The following is an 18,622-nucleotide window of genomic DNA, read 5'->3' as shown; positions in this document are numbered from 1 at the left end:
GTGAATACAGTGGAGGTAAACCTAGGCATTGAGTGATGATGAGAGAGATATTGTCTCTAGAAACATCATTGAAACCAGGTGATGTCATCGCATGTGTGGGTGGTGGAACTGAAAGGTTGGATAAGGTATAATGAGCAGGGCTAGAGGCTCTACAGTGAAATAAGCCAATAAACACTAACCAGAACAGCAATGGACAAGGCATATTGACATTAAGGAGAGGCATGCTTAGCCGAGTGATCATAAGGGTCCAGTGAGTAGTGAGGTTGGTTGGGATCACGGCGATTCAGACAGCTAGCCGGGCCATGGGTAGCAAGCTTGCAGAAGATAGTCTGTTTTAGCCACCTTGTGCATTTCCGTCGGCAGATTAGTGGGGTTCCGTGTGGTAGAGGGGACCAATCCAATTGGCAAAATAGTTATAGTTATAGTTATATACTCAGGGGAAGTATATAGATAAAGGGCCTTATTGCCAAATCCCAAAGTTTCCCTTTAAATAATAAAAATAAAAAAAATATATAAAAATACGTGTGGAAAGGGAGTAGGCACGCCACTGGCTTGACGCTGAAAAAGCATCTTGCCTCCGACTGGCAGGTGTAGGGTCATCGGTCGGTAGAAGGTCGGGAACGCTGTGTGAGGAAAACGGCATGTAAACTGCAGGAGCACGGCTTCCCTTTGATAAAGCAGCATGTCGCGGGTGCCCATGAATGAGGCGATGGGGGGAAGAAAGCTGTCGAATGGCGCTCGACCACTCTGGAGGGACGCCGGCCTCCCGAGTGCTCATTGCTAATTGAGTAGCCAACAAGCCTGCAAACGTGTTTGAGGATTTGTATTGGAGAAGCAATTTTTGACTGTCTTCATACTGTACTGTCTTTGCCTGCACTGTTGGCTGAAATGTCGAACAAGCCCAATAATTGTTACCAGAGTTGCTGAGTTGTGATGTTTCACCACTGACCTGCTACCTTTTGAACCAAAAGATTACAACAAATACGTTTTTGACAGTTACAACCTTATCAATATGGATAATAGCTAGTCTGACCATATTGTCATTGTTAAGCAAGCTAGCTAACTTTATTATTAGCAATGTTAGCAAGGTTATCAAGCTAACTAAAATCTTATTGTTTGAAGAATTGTTCCAACTATAAAAGCACTTGAACACAGTAGGCTCGTTTGAGTGGTAAGGCGAAAGCAACCGACTGTAGACGAAAGTTGAGGAGTGAAGTCGGGGGAGGTGCATCTGCAACAGCTGAAAGTCAGAAACTGATGTGGTTTTCCTACAGCCAGGCTCAGTGCAACATGGCAGTTGCAATTGTTTACAAAGAAAATGTCTTTATAATGTCGAAAAAACATCTCCAAAATATATGTGTGTACAATCAAGTGGTGACACAGAGAGCCTCAAATATCACATTAATTTATACATATCCACATGAATTATGGCAATTAAGGTTTCTGTTTCAATCTTGACTTCGTCATGTTCGCGTGGGTCAAACAAAAACACACTAATGATTGATTGACAATAGAGCCTCCCACTATGCAGGCGATGGCTGCAGGATGAAACTTGCAGTTGCCTTCAGTCCAAACTTCATGACCTTTGATCACATGATTTCTGTAAAGTTCATGCAGTTGATATGTAGGCGCAAGTCATAAAATGTTTATCCTTATAATGCAACACACTTTGAAAGGCGGTAACCAATGATGGTCAGCGACTTGTAACAGTTTCCCATTTCCCAGGAGCATGTGAAGCCAGCATAGAGACATTTCTGTACAAAGGTTTTAGAGGACTATACAGCCCCATAGTGGAGGTGTCATAATACCCATAAAACCTAGCGTTCTAACCGTTTTTACGCCATTCATTTTTCCCATAGATGGTTTTAGAAACACTTAAAATAAGGGTTGTGTTTTGTATAGGCTAACCCTGGCGCAATGTTTTGATAACCATGTAAATCTCTCTCGGACAAGGGGACTTTTATACATTTATTAGTCTCAATTTGCTGTCAGATTCAAAAATGCCAATTAGCATCAAAGTAGACATCATGCAAGACTTCAAATCCCTGCAAGCTCGTGCACGTCATCTCTAGCTGACAGGTATAGTGTCAATTTAAAACTTGCACAAGACAGTTCACAGAATTGTCAATGTAAAGAAATGTATCAAATGTATTAATTACTAACAATAGATGAGATTCTTACCTTTGCCTTGATTCGGCAGTCTCGTCCAGATCATCATTGGACTCCCGAGTGGAGCGGCGGTCTAAGGCACTGCATCTCAGTGTTAGAGGTGTCACTACAAACACCCTTGGCCCAGCGTCGTCTGGGTTTGGCCGGTGTAGGCTGTCATTATAAATGAGAATTTGTTCTTAACTAACTTGCCTAGTTAAATAAAAGAAATATTGCATTTGTAGTTCTTTATGATATCCACATTAGCAGCTAAATAGCATTTATTTTTGGGTGATAAATACAGGTGAATATATTGATACAAGTAATCTTGTCCTAGAGAGATTTACACTGTTATCAAAATATCACACCAGTGTAAGTCTACACAAAACAGCCCTTATTTTAAGTGCTTCTAAAATCCTCTATGGGAAAAACGATTGGAACCATTTCCTTGTTGGACCGCTAGGATTTTATTATGACATACTGTGGTACTCTATTCCTGATTCCTTGAACCATGTGAAATGATTGGTTGAGGGAAGTCACGTTGCTGATGTAGCTGTCAGACTGACGCGCACCATTGGGCAGATTCGATTAGGCTGAACTGCCGGGCACCAGGCAATGGCCCAAAAGGAGAAAGCGTGGAGGGAGGCGCGCCCTTCTCAAATTGAACAGTAATCTGTGCCACTTGGTCATTTTGTCAAGGCAGCAGCATGGTGCATCGTCCAGAAACATACAACATATATTTTCCATAAAATAAATATTTCCATTTTCTAACTATTTTTCATTGGGAAGGCAGATAAAGCAATCACTTTTGCATGGGAAACACAGAATCCTATTAATTACGTTACTTTGGTTTTAAGCCGTGATCGCAATGGGCTTTGAATAGAATGCAATCAACTTTCAGCCGATGCAAAACACAGCAACAAGGACGCCCGGGCGAGATTAATCGAATACCCTCAATGTTCCCCGAGCAGCCGGAAGAACTGCCTATGAACGCACACTTTGGATGCGACACAACTATGCCGGGTAGGCAAATCTTCATTACGGTGCACATCAATTATGTATTACTGCAATACTGGAGCTTTTTTATGAATGGAGTGAATTACATTCTTTAAGAAAATGCGTATAATTTGCTCGCTTAATTAGGTTACTCAGAGAGAAGGACAACATTGAACAATCAGTGATTGCTTATAAAGGCTGAAAAACGAAATGAATGGTAAGTTCCGCAATTTGAGGATCATTATCCTTAGCAATCTGGCACAGTAGCGGTTCTAGACCATTTCAACTGGGGGGGCCAAGCTGGGGCCAGTTACATGAGACGTTATTGTTGTCATATCGTTTTGCATGTGGTACGATACTGTTGTGTTCCGCCTAAAGCCGTCCCTATAGAAAATGTGTGGATTAAATTAGTGTTCCGCGGATGTAAAAAAAGAACGATAACAAAAATTAGTTATGTAAAAATTATTTCATACTCCACATTTAGGGGGGCCACAAGGGGTCCACTGCCCCCCCCCCAGAACCGATAGTGATCTGGCATAGAGTTAAATCATGTTTGATCACAGTTTTCATTGACGTATGATTGTCTTTGTGTTGGAACTAAATAATTTCTGCCTTCAGATTGCATGCTTTTCGATCTTGTCCAGGACCCATCGGAAATGATCTGTGTGTATTTTGTGACATATTGAATATCGTGCGTGTACGTGTGTGCGCGCGCATTTGTGAAATGCAGGTCTGGCTTTTAACAGAACAATTTACAGTAGTTGTTTTGCATGTTTCTGTGACTATTATTGAAAGGATTAATGAAAACATATCATTTCCAACAGGTCAATCTTTACAGACCTTCCCAGTGAAAAATAATGTAATGCACTGTATTCTATTACCTATATCACCTCGAGTTCATTGGTGGTTACATTTTACAGTCACTTTCAGCTTGATTTTATGTGGCACCCTGGTTGCTACACTGCTTCTGGAAATAATAATTCACTCCAGGCTCATTTACGGTACATGTATTTCTTTCACAGAATAGAGACAATTCGCTACAGAGTATACCTACGTCTTTTATTTAAGGTAAGACTAAGTCTATTGTCTCTTTTGTACTGGCTAACATGTTTTGCCGCGGAATACAGAAATGTGATGTCACCTGCCTTCTGTTTGGGTTGACATGTTGGATTTATGACTGTGAGATTCCATTAAAAGCTTGCTCAGCTGTTGCAGTTTTGCTGCAAAAGCTCTTATTATAACATCCGATGGTAAGATTTGATCTTGATATTCAGACTGACAACTGGTCTTCTCAATATAGAATGGTTATTAAATAGGAAAAACCTGAGTCAGGATGGAAGGGTTAGACCAGATACAGCTTCTGGTATAAATATGAAATTGACGCAAACACATTGTACCATCTGTGATGTGCATTTTGGCTGTTATTTAGTCAGGATCATTATGAGATGGCAATAAGATGATATAAGGTCCTCAATACATGCTTCAATGTTTCAAAATGTACAGCATATGAGATGCATGGAGTTTTCCAATGGCTTTTGATGCTGTGAAACACCCAACGGCCTTGTATATAATGGCTGAAAAGTCCTCTGGTGGGTGTGCATTTATTTTCTTCAACAGACACAATACAGGCTTTACCGAGCAGTAGTATACTCAGCGACATTTTAGAGAGCAAAACATAGTCTTAGTGGATTGTGAATTTAGATTTTAGGTATAATTGCAAGGCTGATTATTCAATGCCTTATCAAAATGGGTTAGATAGCAAAGGTCATGTAATTGGATGTCAGTGTTGGCAGCAGCTGGGGAGACATGCTGTGCCAGTGAAGTGGTGGGTTGGAATATGGCGGTGTGTCTCGTTATCCAGCTATGCCCTCTTTGTTGTGCCTCAACCATTCTCTTTTGCCAAACAGGAAGGAGCCACTGAGACACACACTCTTACAGACACGCACACCCAAACTCATTCCAGCAAAGTGATAGAGATCTGTGAGGCAAGAGTGGGGCTCCACCTCTTATCTTGGCAATGTTTTTTTTCCCCTCCCTAATCCATCTGTTTGTCTATCCAATCCGTCAGCAACCTGTCCTCACAGGAATGTGACTTAATTAGTACATGTCTTGTTACATGGTTAAATATGCACTCTCAAACTGTTGTATAATTCCAGCCTGTAGTTTTGAAAGTGGTGCTCATGGGCCAAACGTGGTCCACGTTTTTTGGGTACTACGTCGTCAAATTGTGTACTACGTCATCCGTTTTGTATGATATGTTACGTCCTGCAAATATTATAAATAAAGTACTGGTCAAAAGTTTGGACACACCTACTCATTCCAGGTTTTTTTTTTATTTTACTATTTTCTACATTGTAGAATAATATTGAAGACAACAAAACTATGAAATAACACATTGAATGAGTAGGTGTGTCCAAACTTTTGACTGGTACTAACATATATATATATATATATATATATATATATATATTACATACATATACAGTTGAATCTGGAAGTTTACATACACCTTAGCCAAATACATTTAAACTCAGTATCAGAAGCTTCTAAAGCCATGACATAATTTTCCAAGCTGTTTAAAGGCACAGTCAACTTAGTGTATCTAAACTTCTGACCCATTGAATTGTAATTAAGTGAAATAATCTGTCTGTAAACAATTGTTGGAAAAATTACTTGTGTCATGCACAAAGTAGATGTCCTAACCGACTTGCCAAAACTATAGTTTGTTAACAAGAAATTTGTGGAGTGGTTGAAAAACAAGTTTTAATGACTCCAACCTAAGTGTATGTAAACTTCCGACTTCAACTGATATATATATATATATATATATATATATATATATATATATATATATATATATATATATATATATATATATATATCAGTTGAAGTCGGAAGTTTACATACATACATACATACATACATACATACATACATACATACATACATACATACAGTGCCTTCGGATAGTATTCAGACCCATTGAGTTTTTCCACATTTTGTTACGTTACAGCCGTATTCTAAAATGGATTACATTTTTTTGAAATCCTCAAATCTACACACAATACTCCATAATGACAACGCGAAAACAGGTTTTTAGAAATGTTTGCACATGCATAAAAAAGACAGAAATACCTTATTTATGTAACTATTCAGCCCGTTTGCTACGAGACTCAAAATTGATCTCAGGTGCATCCTGTTTCCATTGGTCACAGTTGACAGTGCATGTCAGAGCAAAAAGCAAGCTTGATGTCTAAGGAATTGTCCGTAGAGCTCCGAGACAGGATTGTGTTGAGGCACAGATCTGGGGAAGGGTACCAAAAAATGTCTGCAGCATTGAAGGTGCCCAAGAACACAGTGGCCTCCATCATTCTTAAATGGAAGATGTTTGGAATCAAGATTCTTCCTATAGCTGGCCGCCCGGCCAAACTGAGCAATTGGGGGAGAACCTGATTCTCACTCTGACAGAGCTCTCAAGTTCCTCTGTGGTGATGGAAGAACCTTCCAGAAGGACAACCATCTCTGCAGCACTCCACCAAAAGGCACCTAAAGACTCTTAGACCATGAGAAACAAGATTCTCTGGTCTGATGAAACCAAGATTGAAGTCTTTGGCCTGAATGTCAAAAGTCACGTCTGGAGGAAACCTGGCACCATCCCTACGGTGAAGCATGGTGGTGGCTGCATCATGCTGTGGGGATGTTTTTCAGCGGCAGGGAGAGTAGTCAGGATCGAGGCAAAGATGAGCAATGTACACCGAGATTCTTGACAAACCTGCTCCAGAGCGCTCAGGACCTCAGCCTGGGGCGAAGATTCACCTTCCAACAGGACACTGACCCTAAGCACACAACAAAGACAACGCAGGAGTGGCTACGGGACAAGTCTCTGAATGTCCTTGAGTGGCCCAGCCAGAGCCCGGACTTGAACCCGATTGAAAATCTCTGAAGAGACCTGAAAATAGCTGTGCAGCAACGCTCCCCATCCAACCTGACAGAGGTTGAGAGGATCTGCAGAAAAGAATGGAAGAAACTCCCCCAAATATAGGTGTGCCACGCTTGTAGCGTCATACCCAAAAAGATTTGATGCTTTAATCGCTGAGAAAGGTCCTTCAACAAAGTACTGATTAAAGGGTCTGAATACTTATGCAAATGTGATCCTTCAGTTTAAACATGTTTAGAAATTAGCAAACATTTCTAAAACCTGTTTTTGCTTTGTCATTACGGGGTATTGTTTGTAAATTGATTAGGTTTTCTTTTTTTTATATACATTTTAGAATGAGGCTGTAACAAAATGTCAAGGGGTCTGAATACTTTCTTAAGGCACTGTATAAAAAAATATATACTGTATATATTAAAAAATATATTTTTTTATGATATGGTACGAATCCAATTCGTACACATATGTTACTAATTTGTTGTGCTTAAGAGAACATTAAAGAACATTGAAACATTCACAAAATTATATTACCGGGGGCAAACTTCCCACCCTCCTGGACACCTACAGCACCCGATTCCATAGAAAGGCCAAAAAGATAATTAAGGACATCAACCACCCCGCTATCATCCAGAAGGTGAGGTCAGTACAGGTGCAACAAAGCTGGGACAGAGAGACTGAAAAACAGCTTCTATCTCAAGGCCATCGGACCGCTAAACAGCCATCACTAGCACATCAGAGGCGGCTGCCTACACACACTATTCTACGGTATCTTAGTCACTTTTAAATTGTGTTTACATATTGCATCACCCATTTCATATGTATATATTGTATTCTATACTACACCACTGACTGTTAAACAGCCATCACTAGCACATCAGAGGCTGCTGCCTATAGACATAGATTAGGAATCACTGGCCACTTTAAGGAAATGAAACTCTAGCCACTTTAATAATCTCTCTGTATCTTGCAATACTCATCTCATATGTGTAAACTGTACTCTATACTATTCTGTGTTATCTTAGTCACTTTAATTGTTTGTAAATATTGCATCACGCATCTCATGTATATACTGTACTCTATACCATGCCACTGTATATTAGTCCAATGCTGCTCTGACATATATATATTCTTAATCCATTCCTTACTTAGATGTATGTGTATTTTGGGTATATGTTGTGAAACTGTTAGATATTACTGCACTGACGGAGCTAGAAGCACAAGCATTTCGCTACACCCGAAATAACATCCGCTAAACACGTGTATGTGACCAATAAAATTTGATTTGATTTAAATGTATTTACCTTTTGAATAACTGAGCCTTTGAATGTTGGTACCTTTTGAATAACTGAATCTGCCATGCGTTGCTATTAAAAACTGTAGCATAGATGGCTTGGGCACATTGAATGTGGTTCATTAAAGATTTAGAGGGAAGGTAGTGCGACTTTTTAAAGATAATAGTACAGAGTTGAATGTCCCTGCGTGACTGTGGCGCGGGTGAGTAGTCTTCTCACAGTTTCACAGTCAGAGCCAACAATTGTGGGAATGACAGGGATTCATGCTTTCCTTTAAACTTGGCCTGCAGTTCCATTCATACTGACTTGTAAAACAGGTCAGGCTAGAAGATTTTTTGGGGGAGGGAGTAGCTGGTGCTTTAGATCAGCGGTTCATATCTTGTTGATCAGTTGGAATGTTCTGTTTCGGAAGCATGTCCTTAGGATTAACAGGACATTGCATGTTGATTATTCAGGGAACAAGATCACAACAATTCAACTTTTTTTGAATCAGTCTTAGATAAATATTGATCTGATGATATTCCTATTTTCTCACCTTTTAATGTCTCAACTAATGTTCATTCCTCTTGAAATTGGAAGACCACGTCAATCCATTCTATAGACTTACTATACTGTATATGCCAGTATTAAATTAACGGCCAAATGGAACCATTTTTTTCTCTCTATCAAATCATTTATGAGTAACAATTATGTACCTTAGTGTGATTATTATTTTTTTTTTCAATTAAAATTGTCAAAAAGAAACAAAAATAGCTTCTTAGCAGAGAGCAATTTCACAATAATTTTTTTTTCCCAGGACTGTCTGGGAGTGGTCTGAGTGGGGAGGGGAAAACTGAAAACTAGCTGTTATTGGAAGAGAGGTTTGGAATACTCTTTCTTATTGGTCTATTAACTAATTTACCGACCGTTGATGTCACCAGGCAGGGCAAAACTTCTGCCTGTTTTGTTGGGATGGAGTTTTCAGCCGGTCTCACAGTATTGCACTGGGCCTTTAAGCACACAGCACAAATATCAACAGAATTGCATCTTTGATATGACTATTCCTTGAGTGTCTTTGGTCTGGCTATGTACAGGCTTTGCTGGGTTTGTCAGGGTTTGGGATCAGGCTCCCATGAGATGTTGACATGACATCAATGTGGAATGTGCTTTCTCTCTCCAGCTTATTATGGGTTGACTTGAAATGTGTTTTCCTTTCATCTTGATGAGCTTGAAGTGATGGTTCTATTTGGAAACAAAACAAATGACTTGGACCTGACATCAACTGTTATTTACCAGTGGTGTAAAATATTTAAGTAAAAGTACTTTAAAGTACTACTTAAGTTGTTTTTTTGGGTATCTGTACCATTTATATCTTTCATAACTTTTACTTCAATACATTCCTAAAAAAATGATGTACCTTTTACTCCATACATTTTCCCTGACACCCGAAAGTACAGTAACAGGACTGTAAAATTGTCAAATTCACATACTTATCAAGAGAACATCCCTGGTCATCCCTACTGCCTCTGATCTGGCGGATTCACTAAACACACAAGCGTCGTTTGTAAATGATGTTGGGGTGTGCACCTGGCTATCCGTAAACAAACAAAAAATAGGAAAAAATAAAATGGTGCCCTCTGGTATAATAATATATGCTTAATATATGGAAATTAAAATGATTTCTACTTTTACTTTTGATACTTAAGTATATTTAAAACCAAATACTTTTTGATTTACTCAAGTAGTATTTTACTGGGGGACTTTCATTTTCACTTGAGTCATTTTCTATTAAGTTATCTTTACTTTTACTCAAGTATGACAATTGGGTACTTTTACCTGCACTGTTAATTACTGGAGGTCCACATACATATATTGCCCTGGAATCCAACAATTTATTACAGTATGTTAACAACTCTGATAGTGTGTCTGAATGTCATAAACACAGTAGCATAGTTACGCATCCTATCTATTTTGATGCACTCTCATTAATAATGGGCCTGCACATCTTTTTCAAGGCATTTTTTTTCAATTGGATGTGAATTTTGATCAACTATTTATTTTGATTCAGAGGAAAATCAAGAGCACCTCTTTTCCCATTCCTACGAGTCTGGGCACGTCGTCTTTCTCTGAATAAATTCTCAACAAATGATTTCCATCATGCTGCTCTATGCCTGCCATCACTATGGCAACCAGTTTTAATGTGGGGGGGGGGACTCTTTGATGAAATGACCATTGTGGTATATGTTTTCATTTTGTCAGACCATTAGTCAGAGAAGTTGCAATACTGTAAACAAAATATTCCTCAGATACAGTATGAATCAATCGCTAAGTGTTGATTCAGTATAACCACAGAACTAGAATGAGAGTCATTTTATTTATTTGAATAACTACATGAGAAACTATCAAGTTACATATTTCTTCACGTTTTTTGCATTCTGCTACATTAAACAATGCACTGTATTAGATGTTCATTTACAGTAGATATTCAGTCAATTTCTAAGTTTGTCTGATGATGACCCTATTTCTAGGTTGCAGGAATCCGTATCCATTAGGATGAAATGAGTTAATTAGGCTACATTTATCCTTTGAAATGTGAGAGCTGCATATAGCTTTTAGCCTACAAAGGCACCTTCAAACCATGTTTTCGTTTGATGTACTGAGATTATTTACCGATGAATATAGTTAGATTTCCCACTGTCGACGTACAAGTACTGCATGACCCGCTTCATGAATTTCCTCCAGATAACAGAGCTAATGTTTTACATATGAAAATGCTTGAAGATCTCAACAGATACTATATATAAATAATAAGGACGTCTGCTAACATGGACCCACAACCCCTCAGCTCCCTCCGCATGTAACGGAGATGAAAGCATCTTTGTCTCTGTGAGGTGCCTTGGCAGCTCTGTCTCTGCTAGCGCTAGGGCTTCTGTGAACTTTTAGGCGGCATGGGAAAACGCAGTCATAAATAAAATACGCTTTTATCAATAATTCAGCTTAGCATTGTGATTGACAACTAGGGTGAAAGAACGTGATTATGCCTCCACAGGGCATGACTTGAATTGCACCAAAACATGCCCAGGTTTGGTGTTTTAAAAAAAGTTAAGCCCCTATAAGCTGTATGTTGACTCATTATGGCAGACAATGGATGGATTTATGTTGTCAGACTGTCAGATGAATCCCCTTTGCTGCTCCTCGCGAGCGTCAAACCAAGGGCAGGGTTATTTCAGCTTTTGTCTTTTCGTGAGAGTGTGATGATTTCATGAATCCATGTTATGAAAGACCATATGAAAATCATTAAATTGCTTTTTTTAGATGATACACCAACTGCCTTTGAAAAATAATCAGACAAAAAAAAAAACACTTATTGGGTGCACCCAATATAATATGTTATTCTATTTCCCTGTCTTTGAAAAGTAATGACACCCCCCTAAGGCCCCCCCTTAGAAACAAATATTATTGGCAGACGTATGTTAATGGCCGATGTTATGAAATGGAACAGAGCAGCCAAGTTTGATATAATGGTACTCCAAACAACCTAATGGTTGGTATAAGACTCTATCTCAGTCATCCCTGGACCTGCATTGATAATAGACAGCGCCGGTGTTTCCTCTATTGTTCTGTGAGGAAGAGCAGATAGATCAATGGTCCCTGTGCTAGCTGCAGCAGGCAGGCAGCTCCCATCTTTCGTGTACAGAGTGCTGAGCAGTGGGCTGGTCTGACTCCCTCCTTTCCTTTCGTGTGTGGAGCTGTCTACAGCCTCAGGCAACATCAAGTTAACAAACGTGCGAAAGCTTGATTTGCATAAATCTGCAAATGTACGACATTTTCTTGAATGGATTCCTTTGTGTTTAAATGGTGCATTGTTCCTTATGCATGTGACTTTCCAATTGTCACTGAGCTGCCTGAACATCAATATCCTCTTGGACTGTGTTGTTCTCCTTTTTGATTTCATTTCACCATGAGCCTATCATCCATAAGAAATATGTAGATAGATTATATTATTGTGTTATTGATAGTTGAGAAACATTTGAGTGTTTGAATATGACTGTGCCCTCTCCACCACAGCTTATTTATTGTGATTAGACAGAGCGATCATAGTTGCATTTTCTAAATGCATAGAGTGTGGTTTTATGTGTAGATTGATATATATTGGTAATGTGTTGTGCTAATGTCTCATAGTATTGTTTGCTAGGTCTGAAAACATCATTCTGCTGCACATTTTGATTGTTCTCCATATAATCACTGATTTATTTTCAGATGTGGGAAAGTTTTTATCCATACCACTTTGATTGAAACCATCCTGTAGCCTACATTTGTCAAGCCCACATCCCCCACAAAATAAGTCAAAGTTTCCCCTTGGGACACAGGGATGCAAATTACATTGAGCATTCTGTTATTCCTGAACATGTGATTAACTGACAGCGAGAGAGAGAGAATAGAAGAGAGAGAGAGAGAGAATAGACGAGAGATGGAGAATTAGGGAGAGAGAGACGTTCACCAAACATATTCCTCCGTGGCCTTTTCATGTATAATTTAGGAGGCTCTCCACCCTCTAAACAGTGTCATCAAATGTGGAATACATCAGCGTTGTGTTTATGTTCTTTCCGCCACATGCAGGAATCCTCCGTCAACATCATCTGTAGATATATAATCATCCAGGCCTCAGCTCCTCCTCAGGCAGCCCAGCTGAGACCCGGCCTGCCTCTCAAGGTTGCTGTTTATGGCCGCATCTGACACCAGTGATTTATGAGGTTAAGCCTGACCTCAGACTTCTAATATGGCAGAGGATCTTTAAATCAAATCCAAAATGAATAATGCTTATGTTCCTAGCTCCAACAGTACAGTGATACCTAACAATACAAACAATACATGCAAATCCCCAAAATAAAACAAAATACATTTAGAAATATTAGAATGAGCAATGACAGAGTCCGGGAATATAAATATATATGTATATGATGATGTGTACAGACATTATGGACAGTATATGTATAGAAAAGGTGTGTACAGCAGTAAATGTATAAGATGAGCATTGACTAGAAAACAGTATAAACAATGCCTTCAGAAAGTATTCACACCCCTTGACTTTTTCCACATTTTGTTGTGTTATAGCCTGCATTTAAAATGGATTGAGATGGGTCTGGTGACAAATATGTAGAGAGGGCCAGCCGACGAGAGCATACAGGTCGCAGTGGTGGGTGGTATATGGGGCTTTGGTGACAAAACGAATGGCACTGTGATAGATTGCATCCAGTTTGCTGAGCTGTCATTTTGTAAATGACATCGCCGAAGTCGAGGATCGGTGGGATAGTCAGTTTTACGAGGGTATGTTTGGCAGCGTGAGTGAAGGAGGCTTTGTTGTGAAATAGGAAGCCGATTCTAGATTTAATTTTGGATTGGAGATGCTTAATGAGTCTGGAAGGAGAGTTTACAGTCTAGCCAGACACCTAGGTATTTGTAGTTGTCCACATATTCTAGGTCAGAACCATCCAGAGTAGTGATGCTAGTCGGGCGGACGGGTGCGGGCAGCGATCGGTTGAAGAGCATGCATTTAGTTTTACTAGCGTTTAAGAGCAGTTGGAGGCCACTGAAGAAGTGTTGTATGGCATTGAAGCTCATTTGGAGGTTTGTTAACACAGTGTCCAAAGAAGGGCCAGATTTATACAGAATGGTGTCGTCTGCGTAGAGGTGGATCAAGGAATCAGCCGCAGCAAGACCGACATCATTGATATATAGAGAAAAGATTCGGCCCGAGAATTGAACCCTGTGGTACCCCCATAGAGACTGCCAGAGGTCCGGACAGCAGGCCCTCCGATTTGACACACTGAACTCTATCTGCGAAGTAGTAGGTGAACCAGGCGAGGCAGTCATTTGAGAAAACAAGGCTATTGAGTCTGCCGATAAGAATACGGTGATTGACAGAGTCGAAAGCCTTGGCCAGGTCGATGAAGATGGCTGCACAGTACTGTCTTTTATCGATGGCGGTTATGATATCGTTTAGTACCTTGAGCGTGGCTGAGGTGCACCCGTGACTAGCTCGGAAACCGGATTGCACAGCGGAGAAGGTACGGTGGGATTCAAAATGGTCAGTGATCTGTTTGTTAACTTGGCTTTCGAAGACTTTAGGAAGGCAGGGCAGGATGGATATAGGTCTGTAACAGCTTGGGTCTAGAGTGTCACCCCCTTTGAAGAGGGGGATGACCGAGTCAGCTTTCCAATCTTTAGGAATCTCGGACGATACAAAAGAGAGGTTGAACAGACTAGTAATGGGGGTTGCAATAATGGCGGCGGATAATTTTAGAAAGAGAGGGTCCAGATTGTCTAGCCCAGCTGATTTGTAGGGATCCAGATTTTGCCGTTCTTTCAGAACATCAGCTGTCTGGATTTGGGTGAAGGAGAAGCGGGTGGGGGTTTGGGCAAGGGTCCGGGTTACAGTTTTGACTTAGATCACCTTGAAAATCTATGGCAAGACTTGAACATGGCTGTCTAGCAATGATCAACAACCAATTTGACAGAGCATGACGAATTTTAATAAGAATAATGTCCTAATGTTGTAATAATCGAGGTATATTGAGTGTTGGCTAAGGCTGGCGAGGTCCTCAGGCTTCAGAGAGAGAGAGAGAGAGACGGGGTTATATCCCAAATGGCACCCTATTCCCCATGGCCCTATAAAAAGTAGTGCACTATGTAGGAAATAGGGTGCCATTTGGGACGCAAGCTGTGGTGTCTTAAGTCTACCCAGCTTTCCCCCTCTCTAGCTTCACAATAATTAGGAATACCCTGCCCCAATTTTCTCTTATGCACCAGCGTCACTGATGCACTGTCAAGGGATCTACGGAGACTGTGCAAATGATTTTCAATATATTAAGTGTCAGAGTAACATCTGAAATAAGGACTTCTGCCAATGATGCTTCTTCAGCCTTCGTTTAGTAGAACATGTTCAGCAAGACACACAAGGTGTGTAGGTAGAATGAAAAGTGTATGCAGGATAAGACATATTCATCAGATATGATATCAATCACAGCTCAGACAATCCACACAATGTCTGCTTCTTTCAGATTAAGATGCCTATTTGAACCTGTGTTTATAATGTTTATGATAAACAATAGCACTCTTGGACAGCAGAAATAGTTCTTCACCAATGCATAAGATACAGTAAATATGTTAGCTTTGGGATATCTATTTCAAAATGTTTCTTCTATTTTATTTCCTATTTTCTAGTGTCATGTCTTCACTGAGCATTCTGGGTTGGACACTTCATTAGCATATGACCTCAATACAATTGCACAGCTTGGCCACACATACTGTTTTAAGATTGATTGATTCACAACATTTTGTATGTTTATTTTCATGCCTGCTGTCACACAATTGCTTCATAGAAATCATAAAGCCACTTTGCAAGTCAGACAAAATATAGGTCAATAGCAGTGGTGCAATGGAATTGTGTGTAACAAAATGCCATCTCTCCAGCATTTCATTTAATAGAGCTAAATATGTGATACACTCCTAAGAGTTCAGTTCTGTGTGTCCTCTATATCCCCAATTTTACAGTGGGGGAAAAAAGTATTTAGTCAGCCACCAATTGTGCAAGTTCTCCCACTTAAAAAGATGAGAGAGGCCTGTCATTTTCATCATAGGTACACTTCAACGATGACAGACAAAATGAGAAAACAAATCCAGAAAATCACATTGTAGGATTTTTAATGAATTTATTTGCAAATTATGGTGGAAAATAAGTATTTGGTCAATAACAAAAGTCTATCTCAATACTTTGTTATATACCCTTTGTTGGCAATGACACAGGTCAAACGTTTTCTGTAAGTCTTCACAAGGTTTTCACACACTGTTGCTGGTATTTTGGCCCATTCCGCCATGCAGATCTCCTCTAGAGCAGTGATGTTTTGGGGCTGTCGCAGGGCAACACTGACTTTCAACTCCCTCCAAAGATTTTCTATGGGTTGAGATCTGGAGACTGGCTAGGCCACTCCAGGACCTTGAAATGCTTCTTACGAAGCCACTCCTTTGTTGCCCGGGCGGTGTGTTTGGGATCATTGTCATGCTGAAAGACCCAGCCATGTTTCATCTTCAATGCCCTTGCTGATGGAAGGAGGTTTTCACTCAAAATCTCACGATACATGGCCCCATTCATTCTTTCCTTTACACGGATCAGTCGTGCTGGTCCCTTTGCAGAAAAACAGCCACAAAGCATGATGTTTCCACCCCCATGCTTCACAGTAGGTATGGTGTTCTTTGGATGCAACTCAGCATTCTTTGTCCTCCAAACACGACGAGTTGAGTTTTTACCAAAAAGTTATATTTTGGTTTCATCTGACCATATGACATTCTCCCAATCCTCTTCTGGATCATCCAAATGCTCTCTAGCAAACTTCAGACGGGCCTGGACATGTACTGGCTTAAGCAGGGGGACACGTCTGGCACTGTAGGATTTGAGTCCCTGGCGGCGTAGTGTGTTACTGATGGTAGGCTTTGTTACTTTGGTCCCAGCTCTCTGCAGGTCATTCACTAGGTCCCCCCGTGTGGTTCTGGGATTTTTGCTCACCGTTCTTGTGATAATTTTGACCCCACGGGGTGAGATCTTGCGTCGAGGGAGATTATCAGTGGTCTTGTATGTCTTCCATTTCCTAATAATTGCTCCCACAGTTGATTTCTTCAAACCAAGCTGCTTACCTATTGCAGATTCAGTCTTCCCAGCCTGGTGCAGGTCTACAATTTTGTTTCTGGTGTCCTTTGACAGCTCTTTGGTCTTGGCCATAGTGGAGTTTGGAGTGTGACTGTTTGAGGTTGTGAACAGGTGTCTTTTATACTGATAACAAGTTCAAACAGGTGCCATTAATACAGGTAACGAGTGGAGGACAGAGGAGCCTCTTAAAGAAGAAGTAACAGGTCTGTGAGAGCCAGAAATATTGCTTGTTTGTAGGTGACCAAATACTTATTTTCCACCATAATTTGCAACTAAATTCATAAAAAATCCTACAATGTGATTTTCTGGATTTTTTTTCTCATTTTGTCTGTCATAGTTGACGTGTACCTATGATGAAAATTACAGGCCTCTCTCATCTTTTTAAGTGGGAGAACTTGCACAATTGGTGGCTGACTAAGCTTGTACACATCAACATTATATACAGTGGGCGAAAAAAGTATTTAGAGAAAATAGTTACAAACGTGTTATTTTGGGTTCCAGCTCAGGTAGAACTCTTTTGGGTTCCATGTAGAACCATGGCCGCTGGAAGAATTTTTTTAGTCGGGGGTGCATCTATAATTGCATTTGCGTAGTGGCATACAGTTGAGCAGGATTTCCACACATGGGCCGTTTTTTGTGTGTAGGTGTAGGTCCTTTTATAAACGCATGTCATGCAATTCTACGTCATTTACATTTAGATTATACCACACACATGACTGAAATGAGTGGCTACTCTGGCACTGACAAACTGAGAGCAATAAAAATGACTTGGTCTTGAATGCAAACAATAGCCCAGGCCAATGAAGAGACACATGTAAATTATGTAGAATTGCATGACATGTTTATAAAAGGCCCAATAAAGAGCACCATAGTGCCCACAAAGCTCATCACTAAGTTAAGGACCATAGGACTAAACACCTCCCTCTGCAACTGGATCCTGCACTTCTTGACGGGCCGCCCCCAGGTGGTAAGGGTAGGCAACAGCACATCTGTCATGCAGATCCTCAACACTGGGGCCTCTCAGGGGTGCGTGCTTAGTCCCCTCCTGTACTCCCTGTTCACCCACGACTGTGTGGCCAAACACGACTCTAACACCATTAAGTTTGCTGATGACGCCACAGTGGTAGGCCTGATCACCGACAACAATGAGACAGCCTATAGCGAGGAGGTCAGAGACTTGGCAGTGTGGTGCCAGGGGCTGTAACATTGACGGGGCTGTAGTGGAGCGGGTCGAGAGTTTCAAGTTTCTTGGTGTCCACGAATTGCAGCAGATGACCCTACTGGGTTCCACTCCTATCAGCTAAACACAAGAGGAAGATGTGAAGGGAGTCAAAGGACTGTGCATCTGTAGCCTATCTTATTGGCACCGGCGTAGAGTATCGTCCATATTTATTTAACTAGGCAAGTCGGTTAAGAACAAATTCTTATTTACAATGACGGCCTACCCCAGCCAAACCCGGAAGACGCTGGGCCAATTGTGCACCGCCCTATGGGACTGCCAATCACGGCCGGATGTGATTCAGCCTGGATTCAAACCAGGGACTGTAGTGTTGCCTCTTGCGCTGAGAT

General features: G+C 40.6%; 1 protein-coding gene across 6 annotated transcripts in view; it reads left to right on the top strand.

Annotated features, from left to right (window-relative positions):
* The first annotated feature begins 3,074 nt into the window (after positions 1–3,074).
* csrnp3 (cysteine-serine-rich nuclear protein 3) overlaps positions 3,075–18,622 on the top strand; it is a 72,666-nt gene continuing 57,118 nt past the window's right edge. For 2 of the 6 annotated variants that reach the window (XM_045704470.1, XM_014164102.2), the window contains exons 1-3: positions 3,075–3,171; positions 3,292–3,361; positions 4,167–4,212. The gene's annotated coding sequence lies outside the window, so the exon portion shown is untranslated. Of the gene's footprint in view, positions 3,362–4,166; positions 4,213–18,622 lie in introns of all 6 variants that reach the window. The other 4 variants (XM_014164106.2, XM_014164105.2, XM_014164101.2 and 1 more) reach the window with 4 other exon arrangements.

This window comes from Salmo salar, chromosome ssa21 (assembly GCF_905237065.1).
Source record: "Salmo salar chromosome ssa21, Ssal_v3.1, whole genome shotgun sequence".
NCBI classification, from domain to species: domain Eukaryota; kingdom Metazoa; phylum Chordata; class Actinopteri; order Salmoniformes; family Salmonidae; genus Salmo; species Salmo salar.
Note: the sequence above shows the minus strand (reverse complement) of the source record. Positions and strands in the feature narration are given on the sequence as shown.